A 22,488-nucleotide genomic window follows, 5' to 3' on the forward strand; every position below is an offset into this window, starting at 1 on the left:
GAATCTGCAGATGGACCATGGGCACCCAATGCTTTTGGTTGTAAGGACTGGGAGGTACCAGTTATCCTTGGACCCCTGTCACGGGTGGCTGGGTGACCTGAGTGGAGCCACCAGTCCTTTTCCCCTGATGTGGTAGGTGAGGACCCTGTTTAGTAGGCAAAGCGGTGTCAAATATCAAACACCCACCTCTCCACTGCACTGCTGAAATGGTTGCAGTCTGCCATCAAGGGCCTATTCTCCTGGAATAAGCCATCACAGGTCCATGCAGGGGAAAAAGATATTCAAAGTCAATGGCCCATTTATGCCGGGACAGGAGCCACTTCTGTCCTGAGCTCTGCTGATTAGTTGAGCTGGCAAATTATCTTTTCCGCAACTGTGAACTTATTCTAATCTCATGTGATCCCAAACAAGAAGTACTGCTTTTGCCTTCAGGAGCAATCTGCTCACCAGACTACCATTGTAGATCTAGGGCCTAGCCCAGAAGATCTGGGACAATCCCATGGATATATGGGCCTGAGTTTCTTGGGCCAGCAGGTGAACTCTACCTATGAGGTAGAGAATTAGAGAGTGCTCCAAAGGACAAAACAGGCAACAAGGTCCGTGTAGATCCCAGTCTGGGCTCTGGGCATCCTGCACAAATGGTACTGCCACACCTACAAGAGGGGGACAGAAAATCTCAAGGAAGCCCTCCAAAGCATGGGTCCCCTGAGGCATAGTAGGATCTATGGCCTCCCCTGAGAAGGGGGGCACTTGGGCCATACCTAAGGGTGGAGATTTTCAGTAGTAGGTTTTACAAGCCCTGTCGAATCCAGGAGGACTGGAATCTCCTGATAATATGTTCCAAGTACGTGAGACAAGTCTCGCCATCCTTGCTTCTAAGGAGCATTCTGGCTATGGGCTGTGTTTTTAAGATAAATCTGGGAACTTTTGAATCTATCTTCTCTTTCTGTCTCTCAAATCTGATCACCAGAAACTTCCAAATAAAAGGTAACAACATCCCTCAGGAGTAGAATACATGTTCAAAATCTGCTCCCTTCTTTGTAGAGGCTGGGAAGAAGTGAGTCGTTCTGTATTCTGAGTTCTTAGGGAGGAGGTCTGAAAAAAGAAGGTTGATATTAGCCCTTTTCTTTGCCAGTCCAAAGTCACTGATAGAATTAGACATTAGTTGTGAGAGTATTTCAGCAAAGCCCTTAATCTCACAAATAACTGGCACTGTTTTCCCAGCATCTCTGCCTGTGAGGTTTCTTTCCTTAAACTGTTCAGCTGTTTCAAAGGGTAGAGATTAGAGACCGCCAGACTCCCTTTCCAAACCCTGCCTTTGGAGGGGTAGGTTAAGAAGCTTCTCTATGATCAGGTCCTGTGGAAAAGACCTTCTCACTACTTCTCTCTCTTAAGTGTCCTGTTCATTCACAGTGCTTGACAGTGAAAACCTCCAATTACAATTCTTTGCTTCTCATTTGGGCTTCTGTCCTCTTAGAGTGAATGCTACACAGTAGCCAGCGTGGAAAGAGTCTCATGATCTAATAATGCAAGATAGCAGACTATCCCTCACTTCAAGCTCCCTTCAGTACTGAATGCAATGGCGTGGCCTACCCTTTGAAGCATTGTGTGCTCCTAACAAGTTTTCAGGGTCCATGTGCTCACAAATAACAGACTTATACCATGGCAAGTTGCCAGGAAAGTCTCCAGCCATGTCTGCAGGATTCACCAAGGGTCCCTGGTGCACCACCATTAACTAAACCCAAGAGCAGGTTATGTCACATATAACAGGGGCATCTTGAATGAAGGGACTCTGTGTTATTTGACTTTTTTCTCTGGACCTTGTTCAGTGCCTTTAATACAGTAAGGAGCCATAAATGTTTGTTGAATGACTAAATGAAAGGATGAATGAATATAAATAAATGAAAATCGCGTGAGGCCACAATTTCAGTGGATTCGGAGACCTACTTGCAGCTCATCTACATGCCCAAGGGGGTCTGTGTTCCAGGAAATAATAAAAAAAGTAAGTTATTAAAAAGAATGCTTCAGCTTTAGCTGCCTTGATGAGTCTCCAAAAATACTGGGGAGTAGTTCTCAGGCTAGACGTTTATGGGAAAGCTCCAGGGGAGGAGGTGAAGTCAGTAGTTAGAGAAGTGGGCACAGTAGGAGTATCGAGCTCTGTGATGGTGTGGACACTATTCCTCCTGGTCAGGGTTGCCAGATAAAACACAGGGTAACCAGTTAAATTTTAGTTTCAGATAAACAACAAATAAATATTTAGTATCAGTGTGTCCCATACAATATTTGGGATATACTTATACTAAAATTATTCATTATTTATCTGAAATTTAAATCTAACTGGGTGTCCTGTATTTTTATTTGCCCAACCTGGCAACCTTTTTCCCGTCCATTCTACTTTGGCTGGATGCCCTCCCTTGGATTTGCTATACCTCTATCCTCTGTGCACCCATTTTGCCAATGGTTCCTCTTTTATCTCCAGATGCCCTTTAGTTTGATCCCACACTGACAAGGATACAATGATGATTTTAGACTGGATGAAATGAGGGCACTTTGTTACCATCACTCTAGTCTCAAAAACATGGGAAGAGTAAAACCAGGTGTTCCTGTGCCTGTATGTGAGAGAGAGAAAAAGGGCAAAAAAGTGAAACGATGAATCAGTAAGAAAGAAGTTTACGGTTTAGTCTTTTGAGATAATCATGACAACTAGAAAAGTAGTGCAGGGGTCACAGAAGGAAGTAGTACAACTAATGTGTGATTAAGATAGAGAAGTGGCTTCTGGGAAGAAATTAGGGAAAAATCCTTGAGGTTTATAGAGAATTGCCAACTTCTAGTCAAAGAGAGTAAACTATTTTTGAAAATCAGATGGTGTGGGAGTACTGCTAGTTGCTAATTCCAATCCCCATTCTCCACTTTTTCTTTAAAATCAAAACTCTGAATTCTGGCTTTCATCGAGGCAGCAATGTGTCTGGCTAAAACATACATTTCCCGTCAGCTCTTGCATCTAGAAATAGCCATGTGACAAGTTGTGGCCAGTGAGACTTAAAATGAAGATTGCTGGACATCCCTGGGGAATCATTCCTTTCTCAATATAAGTGCTACCTCTTCTTCCTTTTTGCATCCTTCTTATTTCTGCCTTGAGTGCAGAAATAAAGCAAGGGGTGGAATAGTCATCTTGAGAGCATGCAGCAACCGTGAACGTGAAAACCAAATGCTAAGAGTGGCAGGTCAGAAAGGCAGAAGGAGCCTAAGACAGTCCAGAGGCCTTAATCAACCCCACCCACTGATGTTGCATCATTACTAGAAGATTATTGCCGTCTCTTTCTATGCTATAAAGTTGGTACATCTAACTCTTCAGTAAAATGGTCACTGACGTGTAAATTAGAAATGTGTACTTGGTTCATACAGCTTTTGACTTCAGAGACATTTTCCTAAGTAAGTTAAATCTAATGACTTCTGGGACATTTGCTTGTCTTGAGACTGGGACAGTGACAGGAGAAGTACATCTGTCATGTCATGAAAGCACCAGCAAAAGCAGGGATTCAGGTTTGAATTTCTTGCACCTGGTATTTCTAGCATATATTTCCTTTCTCATTTGTCTGCTTTCCCCAGACACACACTATATTGATAATGGCCACATCTAGCACAGTGAGTGCAGTCCTTTAATTGAGTGCAGTTGTGTAATAAAACAGTAGAAGTCACATTATACTCAGGCTAGTTGCTTGATCTAGGCACCTCCAAGGAACATTCAAGAGCAGGGAGAAAGGAGGTTGCTGAGAAGGTAGATGTTTGTGGAATTCTCTTAGACCTACTATTTGAAAGCATGGGGCATATTCCTTCCTTTGGATGTATGGTCTCCTTGCTTAGTAGCTGAATCCAGGTTTTACCGCAACAATGTACTCAGCTTAAAAAAAAACAAAAAACTTTATTTCCCAGTCTCCCCTGCACCTAGTAGTGGTCATATCACACAGTTCAGGGAAGGAGTTTGAGAGATTTTAGGCTGGGAAATTGACCCTTTTAGCTAAGAGTTGTAGCTGTGGCTCATATTTGATTTGCAGATGTGTTTTGCTTGGTCCACAGAGATTTCTTCTTAAAAAATGGGTAATTTCTCATATAAATCCAGATTTCTAGATCTCTAAAAATATGAGATATGGTAGATCTTGCATTCTCATGTTGCAAAAATGGGCTGTAATTTAGTAATACCACAGTCCCCAACTCTTCTTACTTTCTTATTGCTGCCTGTTTCACTCCTTCGCTTTGATTCTCTCACCCTGTAGGCGTCTGTCTTGTAACATCTTCCCTAAACCATAGTCTGTGTCTCTCTCACTCTTTTTTCCCTTTCTCTGTTTTATGCCATGTTTTATCTGTCTGTGCCTCAGCTATGGGTGACTGCTGCATCCCAAACCTTACACACTTATCAGGACTAAATTACCATACCCAAGGAATGCTTCCTCAAAGCTGGGGCATGTGTGAGTGAATGAATGGGATTACTATTCATTAACCTTAATATTTTTAGGTAAGCTAACAAACAGTTGTCCCCGAGTTGACTCCAACTATGGCGACCCATGTGTGTTAGAGTAGAACTGTGCTCCACAGGGTTTCCAAGGCTGTGAACTTTCAGATACAGATCACTGCGCCTGTCTTCTGAGACACCTCTGGGTGGGTTAAAACTGCCAGCCTCTGCGGCTAGTGGTCCAGCGCTTAACTGTCTGTACCATCCAGGAACTCCCATAAATAGGTATGATAATATATAAAGACTATGCTTTTTGCACCCTTATTAGCAGGAACTTTTTGCCAGAGGGCTGTTGCTGATGCAGCTGGAGATAAAAAAAGATAGTTGATGAAATTCCAGAAGGGAGCCCAGTACAAAATGAAAGAACATTGGGGTTGGGAGGGGAGAGTGGACAGCCTGGAATCTATTGATTGGTTTTCTGAAGTTTTATTTATTTATTAAATCAATTTAAATGCAGTTAACATTTATTGAATGCTTACTGTGTGCTGGGCTTTTAGTTCGTTTTAAACCTGTAACTTGAACTGGTTAACAAATTCACAAGTAATAGTAAGGTCATAAGAGATAAGCAAAAATACAGTATGGTGATATGTAATTCTTATCCTGCCTAGTCAAACAGCAAGACAATGTATATGATGACGGCGTTTGAAGCATGTCAAATTTTGAAAGTAATCTACTTAGCAAACCCTTAAGTATTTCTTTACTACAGAAGTTAAGAAGTAGGTGTATGTAATGGTAGCCCTGAGGATTCCTACTCTTTGGGCTTCATTCAGAGGAGGGCACGTTGTTGTCTATTGATTGTGCAATATTCTGTGGTCTGTACTCTGTTGCCATCATGTAGAGCCTAATTAAAGTGAATTGGAAAGAAATATACCAGCCCAGAAGATACTCATACGTTCTCATTTTTTTAGTGACCAGTGCATCTCTCCTGAAACCAGCAAGTCAAGCATGCTTTTACTTTTAAAATTCACATTGTCTTTCCTCCCAAAGATGACTTTTGTTTAAATATTCAATGATTTTTTTCATTGCTGTTATAGGCTCTCTGACTTTGCCTGTTATTAAAGCAAAGCTCTTCTGATCATGGTTCTTCAGGTCTCCTCTGAACTCCTTCACTGAATGGGGTTACAGCTACACATTTGTACATATAAGCCACTGATCTGAGCCAGCAGATTCTCCACCTCTCTATCCTGATAGTTTGTCTACATTGATTTTGTCCAGTCTGGTAAAGTATCTTCGAGTAGCGTGCAGTCAAGTAATTCCAACTAGTTCATCTTTGGGGACATCATGGGAAAGGAAGTCTCCATTTATTCTTTCAATTTGGATCAAACAATTCAGCGTGTAAAATATCCCCCTTTCCATTCTCGAGCAAATCCTTTATCTACAAGGATCAAAAAAAAAAAAAAGGATCAAAGATCCCACTTATTCTTTGAGTGACTTCCTCCCATTTACATGTTGAAACAATCTCCTTTTATTGGTTTTTAAGACACTTTACTGGGTTAAGACACTTACAAGGTGCTTTTCAAAGTCTTTCTGGTACAGTTATTATTTTCCTCATTTTTAGTTTACTGGGTGTCTTTATCCTGTTCACATGAGCTCTCTTGCCAGTTTGGGGAAAATTCCCTATTTTTTCTCTAGCAATTTATATGGCTTTACCAGTTCTTTTTTTAGCTTCTACCCCAAAATGCTTGTTACTTTTATTTCTTGGTACAAACTTTTCATGGAAAGCAGGGGGAAAAGTATATAGGGTTTTTTTGTGTGTTATTGACTTTCTAAAGTATTTGCTTTCAATTATCTCCTGGGTGGGGCCTACATTTATCATATTTTCCTTTTTAAAAATCTAGAGTGCCTGAAACACGTTTTTTGGTTTTCCTCTGTCTCACGAGGATGAAGAATTTAATTGTTTTTAATTCTTACTGAGTGCTTCACCCACGGCAATCTCTAGAGTCCGTTTCTGATCCTGTCTGGAATGAAAGCCCGCTCTATTTTCTGTTATTACGGGTTGTAGAAAACATCCTCAAATTATTAACCCCTCCCCCATCTCTCATCCTGATTGAGCAGTTGGTCATTTATGTTTGGATGATGAAAGCATTCTTTTATTAGTATCTGGACTAATATTTTAGCTTTGCCAGTTCTTTTAACACTCTCTGTCTTATCATACTACTCAGGAAATCCATACTACGCACATTTCTGGATGTAGACGTTTTAACATGAATTGTTTTAAAAATAGAAAAGCTTTTACATAAAAAGTTATAACACACACTGTTGCTGTGGAGTTTATTCAACAAATAGTTTTTCAGTGGCTACTCCATACCAGGAAAACACTGGTGGCATAGTGGTTAAGAGCTATCGTAGCTAAGCAAAAGGTCAGCAGTTGGAATCCACCAGGTGCTCCTTGGAAACTGTATGGGGCAGTTCTACTCTGTCCTATCGGGTCAATATGAGTTTAAATTGACTGCACTGCAGTGGATTTGATTTTCTTACTATATACCAGTTCTAGGCATGGAGGATAAGCAGGGAACAAAATCAAGGTCCATACGCTTACATTCTAGAGACAAAAAAAATAATTCATGAAATGTTGATAAGACCTCAGAAGAAAAATCAAGTGGGATAACCATTTACAGCAGCCCTTTTCTATCAGTTCCATGGGAGAATTAAACACTAATGCCCTAAAGCACCTGTTATGTACAATGAATTAACTTCTATGCAACTAGAAGGATGTTAGCTATGTACCATCCTTGGGAGGTATGAAAAAGTCACTGACATGGTTTTCTCTAGGGAAATTCTCTCACAGAACCCTGGTTAAGAAAGGCTTGGTTAGAGAGCACCAGTTGCTGGAGGAAATGCTTCTTTGGATCATTTGACCAGGGAAGGCCTCTCTGACAAGGACTCCTTTAAGCAAAGACTTGTTCAGTGAGGGAGAGAGGGCCCTGTGCGTACATGGGGGCAGAAGATTCCATCCAGAGAGAGTAGTGTGTTCCTGTGACAAGAGTGGGCTTGGAGTATTTGAGGAAAAGTTAAGAAGATAGTTGTGGCTGGAGCTAAGTTATCAAGGGGCAGAGAGGTGGGGCCGAGTTATGTATGTGAGGCAAGTAGACTGAGAAACAGATAATGAATGAGGGCCTAGATGCCCTTTATACAAATTCATATTCTCAAGTAAGCATCTCTTTGTTTCCTGTGGCCTCTCTTTATAATGATGACACCCATAAAGGGAAAAACAATTTTTTTTCCAGTTTAAAATTCACAGTATTCATGCTAGTTAAATATCAGTGAAATCTGTCCTTATTTTACCCAATAGATAGAGCTACAAGTTTACAAGGTGAAGAACATTCCTCCCGTTTGGATGCTGTGAAATATATTTTTAGAAGCATCAGAGCAGGACAGAAGCTAGTTTGAAGGCTCACACATTGGGCTTCCATATTTTTGGTGTCACAAATAAAGTCACTTTAGAAAAAGATGGCTGTCGTTAGGAGAGCGTTCTGAGGGGACCTCACTAATTGAGTTAAAAACTGAGTCAAGCTCCACTGCATTACACATCATTCCATAGAAAAACTCTGTGCAACAACAGCATCCCGATGCCTAATTAAAAATAAAAATAATAATGACAGAACTTTCTACAATCCCAGTAAAGAGAACTGAGAATCCCTTGGAGTTTTTTTTTAAAATGGAATGGCCCTCCTATATTTAGCCAGCATGGCAAACTAAACTAATATCATAGCTCTTTTATTTGAGGGCTTGCCTATGTGTAGATGCTCTCTATCAGGAGGTCCAGTTTAGACTCGCATTTGACCAATAATGACTTCAGGATTGTTACATGAGAGAAGTAACAGGAGACTCTGGGGTGAGTCCTGGGGATCTGCATTTTAACAAGTACCCCTGGTGACTCCTTACACACTTTTGGAAAAGCCTCAGAGAATAACTGTTAATGATATTCAACCAGGAATTTGCTTTTGGTAAGAGAGGCATAGAATAAGTGAAGATAGCACTAGAGAGCTGGTCAGCTTGGCATGGTTGACAAAGATAATAGGTTCTTTTTGAAACATTTAGCTAATCAACTGGAATGAAACTGAGTTGTGGACCTGGCTTTTCGATTTGTACCACTGAAATGTCCTTGGTGTATTTATTTCCTATGAATTATTTTTGGCCTTTCTTACGTATTCTCACATATTGTGTGGAAAATGCCCTCTGTTTTCACGGTCTTCGTCTCATTAATGATCTGTGTTGCAGAGCTGACTTTTCCTTGTGAGAGAATGACTCCATTGATCTAGCAACTTACGCAGGTGTTCTCACACATGCTGGATAGCAAATCACCTGTGGAACTTTTTAAACCTATAGCTACCCAGGTTCCACGCCTCACACCAAGCAGAACCTCTGGGTACAGGGGCCCCAAATCTACACCCTTAAAAACCTTTACTGCACAGCCACGCTTAAGAACCACTGGTTTAATGATAAACCCAAAATCAAACCCATTGCCGTGGAGTCGATTCCGACTCATAGCGACCCTATATGACAGAGAAGACCTGCCACATAGGGCTTCCAAGGTTGTAATCTTCACAGAAGCAGGTCGCCACATCTTCCTCCCATGAAATGCCTGGTGGGTTTAAACCACTGAGTTTTGGTTAACAGTCAAGCACTTTACCACTGAGCCACCAGGACTCCTCCAGTTGGTTTAATGCTAAAACCAAGTCAAACCAAACCCATTGTCATCGGGTTGATTCCGACTGATAGCGACGGTAGAAGACAGCAAAGGAAATTTTCTTTGAGACTTCAAATGTATTTTTCACCATTGGACAGCTGTTTATTCCTGCTGTAACCAGAACTTAATTTAATGTGTTCCCAGAAACTCTGAATTTTATGCTATGCCTGCCCTGATACTGAGCAATGTGATGAACAATGTCCGAGGTTACTGATTGGGCTTCACTTCTAGTCCTGATAAGACACACTGACAAGGATGAAGTTTTCTCTAAGTGGCAGTTTAGTCCCCTTGATGAGTAGTGAGTAATAACTGCTTGAAGCAATGTGGTAGAATATCACACCACCTGGTCTGAAGGTTTTGGAGAATTTAGCCCTTACACTCTTGGAGCATATCAGTACAACACTGGGTAATAAGAGCTTGACTATGCTGAACAACAAAGCTATTAGATGGCCAGTCTGTACACTGAGTTCAGGTCAAGTTTGAGAGATGGCGGAGGAAATGGGCTTCTTGAAGTCCTGACTCTGGAATTACAGAAGAGTATCTGGAAAAATTTTTAAGACTTCTCGCTATGAGTCGGAATCGACTCGACAGCACAGTTTTTTTTTTTTTTTTTTTTTTTAAGGCAGGTTAGTTTACAACCACTCTAGCTTAGGCTGCAAAGATCAGATACCTGCATCTTTTTCCTGTACTCCAAGCTCCCTTCCTGAACTTGCCCTTGGAGTTCTATAACAGAGTGTAAATTCCACAAAGTAGCGGGCACTTTAAGCCAGAGTCTGGCAGAGCTGCCACTCAGAAACTCATGCCCAATATTTTAGAACACAGTCCTGTTATTTCCAAGGATCATACAGTCCCCATTTCTACTTTCCACACTCCAACCCCAAGTTGGCATAGGTTGTGGACCCTTAGCCTAAGGGTGGGTGGTGCGGGAATTAAACACAGCACAGAGGTGGAAGATCAGAGGTTCCGATCCACCAGCTGCTCCTGGGACAAAGCAGTCTGCTTCCCTAAAGATTTACAGCCTTGGAAACCCTATGGGGCAGTTGTACCCTGTCCTGTAGGGTCCTATGAGTCCAAATCGACACCACAGCAGTGGGTTTCCTTGGCGGGTTTTTCCCCTCAGCTGGTGCCCAAACTATGAGCGTCATCAGGATACCCAGTGCTTAGTCAGTCACTGGAATGCTCTGCACCACTGGAGGAAGAAGTCTCAAAACTTGAAAATAACATGGGTCAGGTGTAAAATCTACGCTTTCTGACAGATTTCCTTAAAATCTTGCTCCTCAAGGGTGGTCCTCGGACCAGGAGCAGCATCACCACCACCTGGGAGCTAGTTAGAAAGCTGGAATCTCAGGTCCGTACCCCAAACTTACTGGAGCAGAATCTGCATTTTAACAAGACACCCAGGTGATTACTATTCATATTAGGATTTTAGAAACTAACAGATGTAGCAAAAGATCAATCCAGGGCTTCTCAGTCCCCCAACACACAGGCTTAGTTTTTCCGTGCACACCTCGCACCCTGTCCGCAGTGTAGCAACAAACTCCACAAGGCCTTCGGAGCCTGCACAGCAGAGGGCAATTTGGTGATTGGCTGCTGTGGCCACGTGACCGGCGCTGGGCCTCCCATGCGAGCGGATTGGCTGTCGCGGACGCTGACGGACAGGGCTGGGGCGGGCCAGAGCCTGGTCGGAGGGGCGCACGTGGACCAGAGGGATGAAGGCGCGAGAGCGCTAGTGCGCCTGCGCGAGCGGCGGGGCTTTCTCTGGCGCCATCGGAGGAAACCGGAGCGCTTGTCCTGAGGTGAACGACGCCGTGGGGCTGCCGGTTAGGTCGCACCTTCGCCGGGTCGGGGTGAGCGGGATGGGCAGGGCGGGCGGCGCGGGGCTAGTCTGGGGCTAACCCGCCCCGCCCCGGGAGCCCCGCTTCTGAGGTGGCCGCAGACCCAGGCTCCGCCACCACCTCGGTGCCTCGGTTTCCCTTTCGTACCCTTTTACGCGTCTCTACATCCTCCCCACCCCGGAGATGGGGCCGCCCGAGGGTAGTTGCCCACCTGGTAGCGTCGCCTCCGCCTTTGTTTCCCGCCCAGAGGGATGCTGGCAGGTAAAGGGCGCTGGTGGTGAGGTGGGGGCGTTCCAGGCGCGGACCCGGGCTGGGGCCCAGCAGAAGGTGGCATTAATGCAGCGGGAAAATGAAGGAAGAAGTGGAGTGTCACGTTAAAGTGGCCCAGGCCTTGGGACGCGAACCTCTGAAGCCTCGGGACCCGCACTGATCCCGGGGCTGTGAGCGACGCCGAATTGCAGGCGCAGCTGTGCAGAAGCGCTCTCTGCCCCGGTGCGGGCGGGGTGGGGGCGGCGTGACCCGGGACCGAGCCCGAGTGTCGCCCGGAGAAGCTTCTCTGCCCGCTGGACCTGCAGGCGAGCCCTGGGCCCAGGTTCCCCGCACCTGGGCACTCTGAGTGGGCTGAAGGGCCCAGGTTCCCCGCAGCTGGGCGCTCTGAGTGGGCTGAGGGCCCAGGTTTCCCGCAGTTGGGCGCTCTGAGTGGGCTGAAGGGCCCAGGTTCCCCGCAGGTGGGCGCTCTGAGTGGGCTGAGGGGCCCAGGTTCCCCGCAGGTGGACACTCTGAGTGGGCTGAAGGGCCCAGGTTCCCCGCAGGTGGGCGCTCTGAGTGGGCTGAAGGGCCCAGGTTCCCCGCAGGTGGGTGCTCTGAGTGGGCTGAAGGGCCCAGGTTCCCCGCATTTGGGCGCTCTGAGTGGGCTGACGGGCCCCGGTTCCCCGCAGGTGGGCGCTCTGAGTGGGCTGAAGGGCCCAGGTTCCCCGCAGGTGGGTGCTCTGAGTGGGCTGAAGGGCCCAGTTTCCCCGCAGGTGGGCGCTCTGAGTGGGCTGAAGGGCCCAGGTTCCCCGCAGGTGGGCGCTCTGAGTGGGCTGAAGGGCCCAGTTTCCCCGCAGGTGGGCGCTCTGAGTGGGCTGAAGGGCCCAGGTTCCCCGCATTTGGGCGCTCTGAGTGGGCTGACGGGCCCCGGTTCCCCGCAGGTGGGCGCTCTGAGTGGGCTGAAGGGCCCAGGTTCCCCGCAGGTGGGTGCTCTGAGTGGGCTGAAGGGCCCAGGTTCCCCGCAGTTGGGCGCTCTGAGTGGGCTGAAGGAACCCAGAGATTCCTTACAAAGGTAAAAATGTCCTAAGCAGTTGGGCGCTGGCGGAGCAGATCTAAATGAGACCCTTAACTGGTGACTGGTAAATTGTGAGGAAGGAAATGCCTGCACTGAACTGCGGACCAGATCAGCGCACTGAGATTCTTCTTCAAGAAGACAGATTTTGTGTGTGTGTGTGTGTGGGGTGGGGAGTCGCTGTAAACTAAGGTTTTTCAGGGGCTGTTCAAGAGGGAGATTAGTTATTTTCTGCATGTTACTGGGCTTTAGGGAGAGGAAGGCAGGGTCTAAATTAAGCCTCTTCAGACTTCCTCAGTTCTTTGAAAAGGGTGTGTTTGAAGAAGACCATTTGGCTGGCAGAAGAGGGATGTGTGGGGAGGGAATATCTCCTGTAAACCTTTCTTTGAAAAGGGGAGGTGTGTGCAGCAGTTTCAGAGCAGATTAAAACTGCAAGGTATCGCCTACCTCTCTCCTCCATTTCCGCAGTCCTGCAATAGGAAGGGCATACTGTACATCCTTATAGTGAAACATAAAATGTCCCTTCAGTTTTCCAGTGGTTAACTACTTTGTTAATTTTACTGTATTCTGGAGTTTCAATGTAATCCGCTTTGAATTTATTCTGGTATGAGAGTGACAAAGATCTTTGTTTACCTGGTTGCTTGGAGACATCCTGATACCTTTTCAAAGCCCTTTTTTTCCTCTTCTTGCTACAGATTTGTTTCTTTAGGAAACAGTATGATTTTCAAACATCTAACACATACTCCAGAGATGGATTATCCACTAAGCAAGGTACACATGGGGTTACTTGTGCCTACTTACTAGTCTGTAGTCAAAATTTTACCTGTTTTTCACCACATGAAAGTGGTGATGAAACCGCCATAAAATTGTGCACTACTGATTGGTAAGCAAACACAATTAAGCCTGTTGCACACCTTGCTTAGTGTAATCCCGTGAGTACATTGCTTACTGCTTAATCCGCCCCTGCATCCTGACAAAATGTCTACACTTGATAGGAAATCAATTAGCTTGACAAGTCAAAAAAAAAAAAAAATTGAAGAGGGAACACTTAGATTTGTTGGGGAGCAGAGAACTCTGAGGTGCACAAAAGTAAAAGAAGTTGCTATGAAGCTCAGGGTCACTGGGAACATAACAACTGTTCCTAGTAAAGTGAAATATAGGTTGTTGGCTAATAGTTTGGAACACAAAGCAAATTACTCGGGATAACTTAAAATTTTGCCTAAAATTTTTAAGTTGGTATTGGTGATGGTGGGGGAAGGAGTCCTGAAGGTTGAGAGAGGTAGTATAACTTGAAAACGTATAGGCTTTTAGGTCTAATGAAAAAATGTCATTTTTGTCATGCAGGCAGTTCCTGGATTACGAACGAGTTTCTCTCCTGAATCTGTCTTTAAGTTGAATTTGTACGTAAATCAGAACAGTTAGGTACGGTTTGTATCTAACGTCAGTTAATCAAATGTCTTAGTATGTAGTGTTCCTTTTCTATACGTAAACATTAAAGAATCATTTCCAACTACACTAAAATATCTTTAACATGATAATATGGTAATAATAACAGTGTTCTAATGCGCTTCCCTAAGTAGTGCCAGTTTATTATTATGAACCATTGTATATACGTCACGTTTTTAATGTAAATAGGCTCTATGGGGATTGGTTTGTAACTACAGGTTGCACGTTAGTGGCATGTTTGTAACTGGGGACTGCCTGTGAAAACTACACAAAGGGCATGCAGTTCTTATGTTGAGCCTATGGAAGGGGCTGTGAAAAGGTTGAAAAACACTGATCAGGTTAAGGAAGGGAAACCCGGAAGATTGGCAGGCTTAGTTCATCTTGAGGGACGCAGCATATATCTGTGACCTATATCAATGGAAACTCATTACTGTTATTTTCAAAACAACAAAATCATTTCCTTTCTGTCGTTTCTGCCCCTTGGTTTAGGCACCGGGAGGATGGAGAGCGAATGAAAGAGATTAGAGTCTGACCTCCATGCCTAAGCAGTAGTGTCCTTTGAGAAGGAACTGTGTCACATTGTGTACATGTAAGAGCCTTCACATTGAGAGGGGTCTGAACACCTTCCTTAGGATGTGAGATGGAGCTAGATAGCATAGCCACAGGTCAGGGCTGGGAGTGCTATTATCTGATACTGAAGCAGTGGGGGAAAAGGCGAGCCAGGAAATGTTGAATTCAGTGAGGCTCTTGCATTTGCAGCATTGAGGAGGCATTTCCAGGCAGAAGTGCCTCATTGTTGGCTAGCCTGGCTTTGCTTTACGTGGCTTCCAGATGACCTGCCAGTCACAGTGGAGGCTCCTGTGGAGGTTACACATCTCAGGTTGTAGCTTATGCTTACAATGTGGCCTAGAAAAGAAAGGCTCCCAAAGACAGAAATCTAGGCTGCCATTCCTGTCACCCATAGGCTTCCAGAAAGCAGATTGTGCCCTCCCTACCAGCAGGTGGCACTGCTGTCTCTGGGAATTCCTGGAGGAGATGAAATAATGGAGCTGGCAGACCAGAAGTGTGTAGCTTCTAGTCTAGAAGATCTCGAGAGGCTCTGTGAGATCTTAGTCAAAGAGAAGCTCAAAGAAAATAATTGTGAAAGCCAAACTGTTTCTATAAGGTTGGAATAATGGGTGTTGTGGGCACTGAGGGATCGTTGTGGTTACTTTGCTGGTTGTGTGTGTCTGTAGTGGGGGAGAAGGCGGAATGTAACCTACCAATTAAGCATCATAATACAGGGTTTGAAAGCACTTTGCATAAATTGGTTAATTGAATGTGAAGTTGAAATCATAATTCAATCAAATTTCCCCATAACTTCATAGTTTCTACTTCTTTGCTTGTAAAGCTATTCTACACACATGGGTGGGATTCTGGAAATATACGTTATTGGATCAGTATCCAATAATCACATACCTTGAAAGTAGGAGTGAGAGTATTAGTAAAAATACTGTTGGTTAATTAGTCTCTATATTTCAGAGCTGACGCGGAAGGCAGATCAAAGTTATTCTCAAATCAGTTTCTTCTAAAACTTGAAACTTCCTCGGTAGTATGGATTTTCTTAAATTCTGTCCTTTTGAGATTTTATTCACAACCGAAAACTTGGACATTGGTTTTATTGACCTTAGGAGCCAGATTTCATTCATCCATTCTCTCTTCGGAAATAACTAGATGGCTGTCCATTGAGGTGAATTTTGTAAACATGATGTTTGAGGGAGATGGGTACTGTTGCCAGTGATGGGGAGGTTACCGTGTATAATGAGGCCCTCAGCTTTGACCCTGACCCAGGTAGAGTACACTGCCTTTGGTGCCAGTACCCCAGTCACCTGCTTCCTCTTACAGTTCGTATTCTATGCCCAGCTTATTGGAGGTTTATTTCTGTCTGTCTTCAAATAAACTGATGAGCTTGTTTTTACTACCAGTGACGAATCCTAAAATTCTGCTGGTGCTGGCTCAACATTATTAGTCATTAGGGAGATGCAAATCCAAACCACAATGCCATACCACCTCACCCCCACTAGAATGGGTGTAATAAAAAAAAAAAAAAGCAAAATAACAGGTGTTGGAGAGGATGTGGAGAAATTGGAACCCTTGTTCATTGCTGGTGGGAATGCAAGATGCCACAGTTGCTGTGGAAAACAGTTTTGTGGTTCCTCAAAAAAGTTAATCGTAGAACATATGACCCAGCAGTTCCAATCCTAAGCATGTGGCCCAAAGAACTGAAAACAGGGATGCAAACAGCAACCTGTATACCAGTGTTCATTGCAGCCCAATTCACAATAGCCAAAACCTGAAAACAAGGGAAATGTCCATCAAGAGATGAATGGATAAACAAAATGTGGAATATACATAACAATGGGCTATTATTCAGCCATGAAATCCTGATACATGCTATAAGGTGGATGAACCTGGAAAACGTTATGTTGAGCAAAATAAGTCAGTCACGGAAAGATACTGTTTGATCCTTCTTACATGAAATAGGCAGATCTGTAGAGACCAGAGCTTATCAGTGATTGCCGGGGTGGGAGGGAAGAGTAAAGGGGAAGTCAGTGCTTAGGGGCCCCTGAGTTTCTGTTAATGGTGGTGGGATAATTTGGAAAAGGATAATGGTAATGGTTGTACAACATTTTCAATGTAATCAGTGTCACTGAATTGTACATAAAAAAATTGTTGGGGGGAAAATCCTGCTAGTACTAAACAGCAATAGTCACAACAGCTTGTTAACATTGCCTCTTTATGTGACCCCAACTCTCTTCGCTTTTCTGAACCTCAGTTTTCTCACCTGTTCACTGGGATCGGTGAAGTGGCAGGTGTTGCTTAAGATTCCTTGCAAGTCTGAAATTGTCTGACTAGGTGATTTGTGTAGGTATTTCTGAAGCCTCTGGAAAATTCTCATTTAGAATTCATTTTCATACTGTGAGTGTAGGGAGTCTTAGTCATGTAGTGCTGCTATAACAAATACCACAAGTGGATGGCTTTAACAAAGAGAAGTTTATTCTCTGTCTGAGTCCAGTAGGCTAGAAGTCCAAATTCGGGGCGCTGGTTTTAGGGGAAGGCTTTCCTTTTCTGTCGGTATGAGGTATGGTGGTATGAGGTCCCCAACTCTCTGCTTCCTTCCCTTTCCTTTTTATCTCTTGAGACATAAAAAGTGGTGCAGGCCATATCCCAGGGAAACTCCCTTTACATTGGCTCAGGGAGGTGACCTGGTAAGGGTGTTACAATCCCACCCTACCCCTCTTTATCATAAAATTACAATCACAAAATGGAGGACAGTCACAGAACCCTGGGAATCCTGGCCTAACCAAGTTGGTACACACATTTTTGGGGGACGTAATACAATCTATGACATAGGGTGAGAAGAAATTTAAAGTCTCATTAATATTTATTTTGATAGCAAAGTTTTATTGTAAAATAAGAAACAGATGTAAAAATGGGATATAAAAAGGGGCAAGGAGAAGGGATACAGGCGAAGAACACAAACGTGCCTTCCAGAGTGCAAAGAAATTAGATTCTGAGCATCTGGGGGCAGTAAGACATGGTGGTGGGTACAGATCCCACGTAAAAGCTGGAATCCTCCAGGGAGTGGGATGGGGCGAGGTTTCCTTTTAGGTGCTGAGGTTTACCTGGAGGCTAGACAGGACGTGGCTAGGCCAGCAGAAAAGGGACTTGGAAACTCCCTTCCCTTAACCAGCTGCCCAGTCAATCCATCAACGAACAGGGACAGGGGGACCAGCATTTCCCAGAGGCCGAGTCCCAGATACCATGTAATCTCAGACGGTTGTAAGGCCAGCAGCCTGGTGACTTCCAGCCCTCTGGGATCCTTGAATCATACACACATCATTGCATTAACCTCATGTCAAACCCCGCGAGGTAGGTGGTGGGTGTCAGCATTTCACAGACATGCACATTGCTGTCAGGAGGAGTGAAACACCTTGAGATAGTTTCCCTGGCTAGTCTGCTGGTGACCTAGGCTTCCAGTCCAGGTATGGCCAGTTCTATGACTGGTTTTAAAATCTAATTCTTACCTGCAGGAATACTATCCTCTCTCTCCCAAGCATTTTTTATTTGGAAAAACCTTAAAATCTAAGCTGGAGTGTCCCAGCTGCCCTCATGCCCCCCAAATCACCAGTGTAGGCCAACATCTTTAGTGGACGCCCAGACCAAGGTAAGTGAAGAGTTCCTGAGTGTTTTGGAGGCACACCTGTATGAAGCAGGGGTTCAAACATGTGAATTTCAAAATGGTAGGGAAGGAAGGCAGGAGCAGAGTGTGTAAATGGGGGACAGGAAGTGAAAGACGTCAGTCTGAGTCAGGCTGCTCTCTCTTGAACATTATTTTTTTATGGCGGGAGATAGATTGCCTTTTCTTAGACTTGGGAAGGCTGCATTGAGCCCTGCTCCCCTGTGGTTGCTTCCCAGCCTGGGCATCCTTCAGCTCCAAGGCCTCGTTGAGCTTTAGGAACATCTTGAAACATTCATGCCCATGGATCTGAAGGGTGAAGTGTTTTTCATCCAGTGGCTTCTTCTTTGGCTTGGTAGAGGAGCTGGTGCTGGTGGGCAGTGTTTGCTTAGTGATCCTCCCAGAGGGTGGCTCAGGGCAAGGCTCCCACTTGTTGTGGAAATTGTCTTCCTCTGTACATCTGCATCTCCCAGGGCAGGTACAAATATGCACCTCGAAACTGTTGTGTCCCAGCGGATTACCATTGGAGTCTTCCAGTGTGATGATGGTGAGGATGGCTTCCTGCCCCCCATGCAGGAGCTGTTACACATGAAGTGGATGGTGGTAGTCAGAACCGACCTGTGGTGGCTCCTAGGGCACCCCACACTATGTCATAGAGTGATGGTGTCCTCCAAATACTCAGCATGCAGGTTTCCTCCCACTGCATGAGGTGCTGAGGAGGGTCCAAGCAATCGCTATAGTCAGAGCGGCACTCAAAGTGGGGGCAGTGCTTCACGACCTCCATCATATGCTGATGTCTAGTAGATGGCCATGGTGTGAACACAGGTGCTGGGCGGGGGTGTTGAGGTGACCCACGGCTGCACTGGACAGGCCTTTGCCAGCTGGCAAAACAGCATGTTAAGTTCAGGGGAGTACGTGTAGGTGACGGACTTGGCTGTCCCAGAATGCAAGAAGCCCAGACAGAAATGATAGGTGCTGGGTAGGTCTTCTGAGAAGGAACAGAGGATGACAGCGTCCAGGAGGTGGCTAGTGTAGGTGCTTCTGATATTCCTTGAGCCCCAGCTTGGCTTTCTAGCCAGTCTGCAGCATCTTCTGGGAGTAGCAGATCATCTACTGCCTCTGCTGCTGGGGACAATGAGGGGGACAGAACCAGCTTCTCAGGAAGGAGTTTCCCCAAGTATGAAAACGTCCCTTGACTCAGAGGGAGCTCAGTGCTGAGATCTGACTGAGGCTCCTCCATTGCAGCTCCAGGGAAGGCAGTCTGGCTACGGAACCTCAGGGAAGTGTGTAACCTTCTTGGGAAGGACTCTCCAAGTCCAGAAGGAAGGTGCCCCCAGAGCCCAGCAGCTAGCTGTGCCCAGAATGGTGGCTTCGGGCTTTTGACTCGTTAACATTTCTTCCAGATAGTTATGCATTATCTTAGAATCACATAGCTGGAAAGAATTCCAGAGATGGTTTAATTCAAACTTTTCATTTTATAGACAGGAAGTTTCAATTCAGAAACTAGGTGACCTGACCAAGCTAACAGGGCTAGTTAGTGGCAGAAAACAAGGGGACTAAGACTGAAGCTTGGATCTCATCTGGATCTTCCAGTTCCCAGTGCTGCCTCTCTTCACTTGCCATCAGGACATAAAACATGTTTTGTCTGCAGGGCTGGGGCCAAGCAAATTGTCTGGGTAATTCCTTAATGTAGGATTTTAAAGGCACGTCATGAATAGTGTTGGGTTTGGGGAGAAAGTCAAGGTTAGACTTCTCTTTGCAGCTCATTCTTTTCTTCCCTGACTGATCCCGAGCAGGATTTTTCTGTGCATCTTTGGGTTTTTAAAACTTTTCTGCACACCGTCTGTTTCCTGTAAGAAAAAACTTTGACCATCCCAGAAGAGTCCTTCCCCAATCACTTGTTCTTAAATTGAAGTTCATGAACTCCCTAAGGGCTAATATTTTCAGGGGTCATCCATGTGGTAGCATGTATCTGAACGTCATTTTTCCTAATGGCTGAGTAATAATAGTCTATCATGTGTATGTTCCAGGTTCTGTTTATCATCCGTTGGTGGACACTTGGGTTGTTTCTGTCTTTTGGCTGTTGTGAATAATGCTGCCTTGAAAATTTGTCTGCAAATATCTGTTTGAGTGCCTGCTTTCAGATATTTTAGGTATATACCTAGGAGTGGAATTGCTGGGTCATATGGTAATTCTATGTTGAACGTTTTGAGAAACTGCCAAACTGTTTTCCACAGTGACTGCCGTTTTACAGTCCCACCAGCAATGCACCAGGATTCCAATTTCTCCACATGGCTTCCTTTTTAATCCTATGTGCTTTATCCTGCATTTAACACATCATTCTGAGGAGGGAGCCCTTGGCTTCAACAGACTGCCAGAGAAGCCCACGGTACAAAGAAGACTAATAACGCTCCAGTCTGCAGTAGATTCTGGAAGACCCCCGGGATGGGAGAATTCTTGATTGAGGAGTCAAAGGCCTTCTGGTGGAAGAGGGTTGTGAGGTGGGGTATGGAAATTCCTGGTAGTATTTTAATCTTTATTAAAAATACTTAAAATTGCTCACTAAATGAAGATACTCATATTTATTCATCTTAAATTAATAATGAATATGCAAGTATTGGAAACCCTGGTGTGTAGTGGTTAAGTGCTACAGCTGCTAACCAAGAGGTTGGCAGTTTGAATCCGCCATGTGCTCCTTGGATACTCAATGGGGCGGTTCTACTCTGTCCTATAGGGTCGCTATGAGTCAGAATCGACTTGACGGCAATGAGTTTGGCTTTTTTCATGCAAGTATTGATTTTCATTTACCATTCCTTGCTCAATAAGTTGTTGTTGTTAGGTGCTGTCGAGTTAGTTCTGACTCATAGCGACCCTGTGCACAACAGAACGGAACACTGCCCGGTCCTTACCCATCCTTACAATCGTTGTTATGCTTGAGCTCATTGTTTCAGCCACTGTGTCAATCCACCTCGTTGAGGTTCTTCCTCTTTTCTGCTGACCCTGTACTCTGAAGCATGATGTCCTTCTCTAGGGACTGATCCCTCCTGACAACATCTCCAAAGTATGTGAGACGCAGTCTCGCCATCCTTGCTTCTAAGGTGCATTGTGGCTGTACTTCTTCTAAGACAGGTTTGTTCATTCTTTTGGGGGTCCATGGTATATTCAATATTCTTCGCCAACACCACCATTCAAAGGCGTCAGTTCTTCTTTGGTCTTATTCATTGTCCAGCTTTCACATGCAGATGATGTGATGGAAAATACCATGGCTTGGGTGAGACGCACCTTAGTCTTCAAGGGTGACATCTTTACTCTTCAACACTTTGAAGACGTCCTTTGCAGCAGATTGACCCAGTGCAATGCGTCTTTTGATTTCTTGACTGCTGCTTCCATGGCTGTTGATTGTGGATCCAAGTAAAATGAAATCCTTGACAACTTCAATCTTTTCTCCTTTTATCATGATGTTGCTCATTGGCCCAGTTGTACTCCTACCTAATTTCACCAAGACATGTTCAAATTCACTTTGCTTTGTTGGAGATGACAACTGCGATTTGGTTTCCAGATATTCTGTGCCTTTCTGATTTATGACTTGGGAGTTTTCGACTCTTGTCTTTCTCGTCAGTGATCCTACATCTGATGTTCTTCTCTAAGCACCTAGGACCCACCATCATCTCAGTTGCAGGATAATTTACATGCCAGGAATACAAAAAAAAAAAAAAAGCTTTAGATTTTTTTGTCTTCATGGCTCGCCACAGAAACCACTGTTGTTCTTCAGGGAACTCATTTATTTCCTTTTTCTGTTTGCTACCCCAAGCTCTCTCTTTTTCTAATTATCCCTGAATAGGAATGACTAGAGTTTGTATACATTGGAAACAAAATTCTGATTTTTGCCAGAAAGTAAAAAGAAGGAAATTTGTGTTTACATGCTATTTTGGATACATGGGACGTAACTTTGTTAGGGCTCACTGCATTTTGAAGATCATTTTCCTGAAAAATCCCTTGATGTGTACCATGTGACAGCTTACCTGTATTTAGTACCCCGGTGGCCTTTCTTGGTGAATTTCACCTTCTGGGACCTTTTTGGGTATGGACCAGAATCATATTTGTTCTAGCTTTAGTGAAGCATAAAAGTACCTTTTCTTTAGAAGGTTATCATTGAGTTTATTTAATGACAGAAAAAAAGTCAAATGTTTGCATTCTAATCCTACCACACCACTAAGTTACTGAGAGATTTTGGGGGCATCAGTGATTTCTCTGAATTTGATTCCTTGTCTTAAAAATAAGCGGCGGGGCGGGGGGAGGGGGATGGTAGATAGTAACTCCTTAAATTCTTCCTATTCTCCAAACCCTGTGACTGTCAAATTCTATCTGATGCTTATACTAAACACATCCTAGAACTGCTGGCTAGTTGGGGATTCATTTATAATCAGTTAAAGTGAGGACCAGGAAAATTATTCTTTATTTCTGCAA

General features: G+C 44.4%; 1 protein-coding gene, 1 long non-coding RNA gene and 1 pseudogene across 3 annotated transcripts in view; 1 reads left to right on the forward strand and 2 right to left on the reverse strand.

The window, feature by feature from the left end:
• Positions 1-22,488, forward strand: part of LOC126068361 (uncharacterized) — a 515,560-nt gene that overhangs the window by 237,557 nt on the left and 255,515 nt on the right. Inside the window, exon 1 of one of the 2 annotated variants that reach the window (XR_007515636.1) lies at positions 11,207-11,296. The exons of the other annotated variant lie outside the window; for it this stretch is intronic. This is a non-coding gene — a long non-coding RNA (uncharacterized LOC126068361). Of the gene's footprint in view, positions 1-11,206; positions 11,297-22,488 lie in introns of those variants that run through there. 2 annotated transcript variants of the gene reach the window in all.
• LOC126068310 (ral guanine nucleotide dissociation stimulator-like) overlaps positions 1-22,488 on the reverse strand; it is a 1,065,244-nt gene that overhangs the window by 138,234 nt on the left and 904,522 nt on the right. The gene's annotated exons all lie outside the window — the stretch shown is intronic.
• Positions 18,142-19,261, reverse strand: LOC126068339 (cellular tumor antigen p53-like; annotated as a pseudogene).

Source organism: Elephas maximus, chromosome 27, assembly GCF_024166365.1.
Source record: "Elephas maximus indicus isolate mEleMax1 chromosome 27, mEleMax1 primary haplotype, whole genome shotgun sequence".
Taxonomy (NCBI): domain Eukaryota; kingdom Metazoa; phylum Chordata; class Mammalia; order Proboscidea; family Elephantidae; genus Elephas; species Elephas maximus.